At 40.6% G+C, this 5,939-nt stretch overlaps 1 pseudogene; it reads right to left on the reverse strand.

Moving 5' to 3' along the window:
* Positions 1-4,685: 4,685 nt before the first annotated feature.
* Positions 4,686-5,506, reverse strand: LOC149249407 (isocitrate dehydrogenase [NAD] regulatory subunit 1, mitochondrial pseudogene; annotated as a pseudogene).
* Positions 5,507-5,939: the final 433 nt, after the last annotated feature.

Here is a 5,939-nt window from a genome sequence, read left to right on the forward strand (position 1 = left end):
TTCGCTCTGCAATATCATGTTCAAAATTATTTCAAAAATCATTGCTGAAAGGATGAAGCCAATTCTAAATTCCTTCATCTCTAGGGACCAACATGCTTTCTTAAAAGGCCGTATCATTTTGGATGTTGTTGCCATGACCCAGGAAAGTTTGTTCTCAATGCTGTCAAACAAAATGGATGCGGCTATTCTTAAGATTGATCTGCAAAAAGCCTATGATTGCGTAGATTGGGGTTTCTTAAGAATTCTGTTGGCAAAAATAGGACTGAAAACTCAGGGCATCAACTGGGTTATGTCATGTGTCGAGAATGTCAGATATTCAGTTATTATAAATGGAATTCCTTCGTCTTTCTTCTTAGCGGAGAGAGGTCTTCGACAAGGTTGTCCCCTCTCCCCTCTGCTTTTTATCCTGGTAATGAACTCTCTCAGTCTACAGATAAACAAAGCAGTAGAGGAAAAGAGATGCCGCCCGGTCAAGATATGCAAGGACATTTCCCTTTCCCACAATCTCTTTGTTGATGATGTCCTCATTTTTGCTATGCTCTGTAGGGCTTCCTGGACTTGCCTAAACGAAATCCTTGGAAAATTTCAGAAAGCAACTGGTCTGATTATTAATAAGGCAAAATCTTCTCTGTTTCACAATGATACAAACATGGAAATCATTCTTTGGATTTCTGAGTTGATGGGCATTGCTCCGTTTTCGATCAAGGAAGGGATTAAATATTTGGGTTTCAACTTAAAGGCAAAGGGAAATTCCAAAAGGGACTGGCAATGGTTATTGGACCGATTCTATAAAAAGATTTCAGGCTGGGAGTTAAAATTTCTTTCTTTAGCTGGCAGGTTCATTTTAGTGCAGGCAGTTCTATCTCAACTGGCAGTCTATTGGGCACATATCTTCTTTCTCCCTGCAAGTATCATTAACAGAATGAACAGCTTGGCAACCAATTTCCTCTGGGGAGGGCAAGTAAATCAGAGCAAGTTTCACTTAGTTAAGATGGCTTCTATATCAAAACCAAAGAAGGCTGGTGGTTGGGGTCTTTTAGACATGCGCTCTTTCGGAAAAGCACTCCTTTGCAAGTCTCTTTACAGAGGTATTTTTGGAGATGGGCCATGGAGCAAGGTTATAAGGGCGAAATACTTAAAAGGCAGGAGCTTAGAATACTGGTACAGAAGGAAATCCATTGGCATAAGGAAGGGTTCGACAATTTGGCAAAGTCTCAGGAAAGTTCACCCTTTCTTCTTGGAAAATCTAAGATGGAACCTATTCTCGGGATCTAGCATGCTAATTGGCTTTGATTCTATTTTAAATGGTCAGGATTTCTCTTTCCCTTCTCCGTTGGTACGCTTCCTTCATAGATTGGGATGCTTCTCGTGGGACAAATTGATCAAAACTTGGTCAGATTCTATCCCTGTCTGGAAGGATGGGGAGGACCTGCACCTGCCACAAACGCTGCTCCCTCTCTGGATCTCTGTAAAAGAGAGACTTAATAGCCTGGGGATTTTTCGATCGGGATCCAAGGATTGTTTGGTTTGGTCTCTTCCAAAAGCAAAACTGCCAGTGCGTGTAAAGGATATCTATGCAAAAATGATCTCTGTCCACGCTCGAAGTCTTGGTCTGCTTTTCCCTCCTTGCCTCTGGGAGGCAGCATGTCCTCTTAAAATGATTATATTTTCTTGGTTGGTTTTTGGGAACAGGAATCTTACTTGGGAGGTCCTTCAAAGGAAAAACTGGCAGGGCCCAAGTAGATGTGCCATGTGCCACAACGCAGAGGAATCAAACCTGCATATGTTTTTTCAATGTGCCTCGTCTCTCCATATCTGGTATGATCTATCTTTGTCTTTTGGTTTTCCTTACCTTATCTTTCCTTCTGTACAGGATGGTTTTAAGTGGTGGAGCGAGCAATGTCTATCCTGGAGATCTTTGTTTATCATTGCCTGTTGGTTCTTGTGGAAATGGAGAAACGCACAAATATTTCAAGAATCAAAGGAGCCTCTTAATTCAATTCTACAGCGCATTATGGCATGCTATGACTCTTTTCATCGGGGCGATATACAGTCAAAAAAAGTCTGCAAAAAGATGTTGGATATCTTTTCCTTTCAGACTCCTGCTGCGTTCTTTGATGGAGCTGAGCGCAACAATAGCTGTGGTTGCGGGGTCTTCGTCGTAATAAATGACAGCCTTCACTATTCAATATCTTGGCATGGCGGTTTTGGCTCAAACTCTTTGGCGGAGGCTAGGGCTCTCACAGGGCTGCTCGCCTTTTGTGTCTTCTTAGGCATCCAGTCTATTTCAATCTTCGGTGACTCGAAATCGCTCATTGATCATGTAAATGGCTTGGGCCTCATAAACAGTCCACACCTCCTTGGATGGCTAAGCCGTATCAAGTTCTTTCGGAACTCAATAAACCAGATTTCGTTTCAGCATATTCCCCGTTCCAGGAATGCCCAGGCTGATATCCTCTCAAAGGATGGTCTTGGCATGCCGCCAGGTCTGTGCTCATTATCAGTCATGCATGAAGGAATCTCTTTCCTCATTCAGGATTTCAGTATCAATGGAATGTGACTCTTATCCATGGCAAGGCCTGCGAGCTCACTGAGCTTCTGTTCTATATGAATGTGTATTATCATGCAATCCTTAGTTGTTTTGTTACTTCTGCGGCTGAATGTTTCTGTATCAAATCTGATAAGTAGATATGGTTATGTTTCTGCTTTAGGTTTTGATGAACTGGAAAAATCTGTCCCTTTATATAGTATCTGTTTCTGGGCATCTCATTGCCCCCTAAAAATTGTTATGTATTGCAGATCTTTATATTTTCTTAATATAAATCCATGATGGTTTTTTTCCTCTGAAAAAAAAACTTGGATTTACAAAAATCCTCGCAGCATTTTCTCTAAATATAACCATAATTTCCATAACTTTCTGGGCAATTCCTCCCCCTCGTTAGACTACGACCATTATTCGTAGGCTATGAATCAAGCTATTATGTGCAAGTGATGATGCAAGGGATTATGCTTGTTATATCTATTTTTAATTGGTTGGTGTGCAATGCATTTCATTTTATAGTTTTTAACAAAGTTTAATGAGTTTATATATTAATGTAATTATATAAATTAAAGTATTTTTAAATAGGAATAATTATATGTATGAGATATTTATTTCATATGGTTAAAATTAAAATATTATAAAAATAAATAAAAGTATTATTATAAATATGTTTATTTTGAAATAAAGTTAAATAAGATTTTAAAATTTGAATTTATTTATTAATAATTATTAGGTGGATTTTAAGAATTTAATCTCTATTAAATATTTTTGAATATTGTAAGATCTTAAATGTTAAAAATTTGAAAAGATCTAGCACACCTTAGTGTTTTGATTAAAAATACTCTTTTAGCAAGAATAAGAACACAAGGGATCTCAAAATGCAACTTTTTTATTTAATTAATAACTGCAAATAATACATGCCAAAATGATTAACATGGAAACCCTTTGCCAATGGCATGTAAGGTTGCTCATCAACATACTCAACCAACTGAAGTCTGAAGCACACTTGTGGACCTTCGATGGATCCACTAGGCAAATTCACCCATGAGGTTTTCGTCCATGGGATCAGGCTAGAACTGTCCTCGCCAAGTTCTCAACAAAGACAAATTAATAGAAAACTGAGGATGATCCAAAAGCCTAGCTCCTATCTGTTAATTTTTGGTATGTTCTATGCTAGAGAAATTTATTTAAATTTTCACAGTTAGTAATCACATCAGCATTGCGATAAACTGCAGATAGAACATAAATATAATATGCAGAAGACAAGCCAAGACAAGAGGACACAAGATATGGCGCAAGCCAGGGACAAACCCCACAATGTGTGGGGAAACCCTTTGATCAAATCTTCTTTTATCTTCAAAGTTCAGCAGAGAAAGAGAGAGAGAGAGAGTACAATTACAACAGAAGTCAACACTTTACTTGTCTAGATCTAAGCATAGATCATCTTCTATAACAATGAGATCAGTTGAAGACATTCTGCTTCAACTGATTCTCCAAAGTGACTCCTTCACCTATCATCGTGATGCATCTGGTTCTCTTGCTGTACCACTCATATTGCACCATACTGCACTAATCACGTTGCTCATGTCCATGATCTTATCTATCATTATGCTGCCCTTCATTTCCATGATCTCATGCTGCCCATGTCCATGATCTTATCCATCATGCTGCCCATATATCTCATGATGTTGTCCATATTCATTATGGTGCCTATATATCTCATGATGCTGTCCATATTCTGCATAGAGTGTCTTTTATGTCATGCCATGCCATGACATTGATTATGCTGACAGAATTCCACTGAAGATGGTTACAACTGTATCATCATTGCTGCCCCTCAAAGATGACAACGTATATATCTGGCACCCTTATATTTGACTGTGGCTCCCACTGTGACTTACCCTGCAGCTTACTGTGGCCTCATGTCCTTATGACTGTGGCTTCCCTTACTGCATAAACATATTTCCTGAGTGTCCCTGATGCCAACGTATTCGAGTCTCTACAGCTGCATTGAATATTTAGCGTGTTTGACAGCGTGTATATATTATACTTCTCATATGCGCTGTGTATACCATACTGTGCGTAGATATTGAGTTCATTACAGCGTATGGACTGCATGGAGTTACCATACTATGCATAGATATTACAGCGTATGCATGGAGAGAGTGTTGACATGTATGTTTTCCAATGTATGACTGCGTTCCAATGTCTGCGTTTCATGTATACTGCGTATGACTGTATATATACTGCGTATGCGTTCCAATGTCTGCGTTTCATGTATACTACGTATGACTGTATATATACTGCGTATGCGTTCCAATGTCTGAGTTTCATGTATACTGCGTATGCGTTCCAATGTCTGCGTTTCATGTATACTGCGTATGACTGTATATATATATATTGCGTATGCGTTCCAATGTCTGCGTATCACCTTTAGACTTTCCACGACGCCCGGAACGACCTCGTGTTCCAAACCAGCGTACTCGCCCTCGGTGTTCTCTCTGATGACGACGATGTTCACATTATCGTGCCTGGTGGGGAGGCCGGGGAGATTCGAACAGTGAACAAGGGAAGCGAAAAGATCCAATTCTTTCCTCATCTGGACATTGAGGGAGCTGACACCTCCCCCCACAGGGGTGGGGAGGCCGCCCTTCAAACAGACCTTGTTCCGCCTAATTGATTCAATGACCTCTGTGGGGACTCTGTCCATGGAGGAATGCATGTCGTAAGTTTCGAAGTAAACAGGGGCGTGCATGGCCTTCATGACATCCACAACGGCTCCCGTCACCAAGGGCCCGATGCCCTCTCCCGGTATCAGGGTCACCGCCCTCGGGGCTCCGTCCCCGGGCCGAGGCATGTACGTTACGCCTCGACGATGACACTCATTCTTCAATGGTTCCGCTGCCATTCTCGATCTCAGTAGGCGTGAAGCTATCTTGGTGGCCATGTCCCCTGCGATCGGATCGCCCCACCTTGTGTTTGGATCTAAATCATAATGCTACTGCAGTTAGGGCATCATAGCAAATACTCTTAGCGTTTTCTCCTTCTCCAAAAACCCAGACGTGGAGAGGAGATCACCTAAAGAGTGTGTCTAAATGACATCAAATCCTCTTATATTTATACTAAAATGAGGGTGATGAATAGACACGACGGTTGGGCTTCTAGAGCCTACATAAGTGCTGGTCGGCTTGATAATAATTACATAAACAAAATAAATTCATATCTCCATAAATACTTATCAGAATCGGATGATCTTTGGATCAATCCTACACCTCTCGACGAGAGGGATCCAATAAAAATATCAGCTGCCATAAATAAGCTGACCCACATGGAGTTTGGCCCTAGTTGCCAATTTAACACTATCCCCTTTAATAGGCTTGAGGGACTCTCTAGAAAC

The sequence above is a fragment of the Pinus tabuliformis genome, chromosome 7 (genome assembly GCF_031772625.1).
Source record: "Pinus tabuliformis cultivar Carrire ecotype Pingquan chromosome 7, CPIR1, whole genome shotgun sequence".
In the NCBI taxonomy this organism is placed as follows: Eukaryota; Viridiplantae; Streptophyta; class Pinopsida; order Pinales; family Pinaceae; genus Pinus; species Pinus tabuliformis.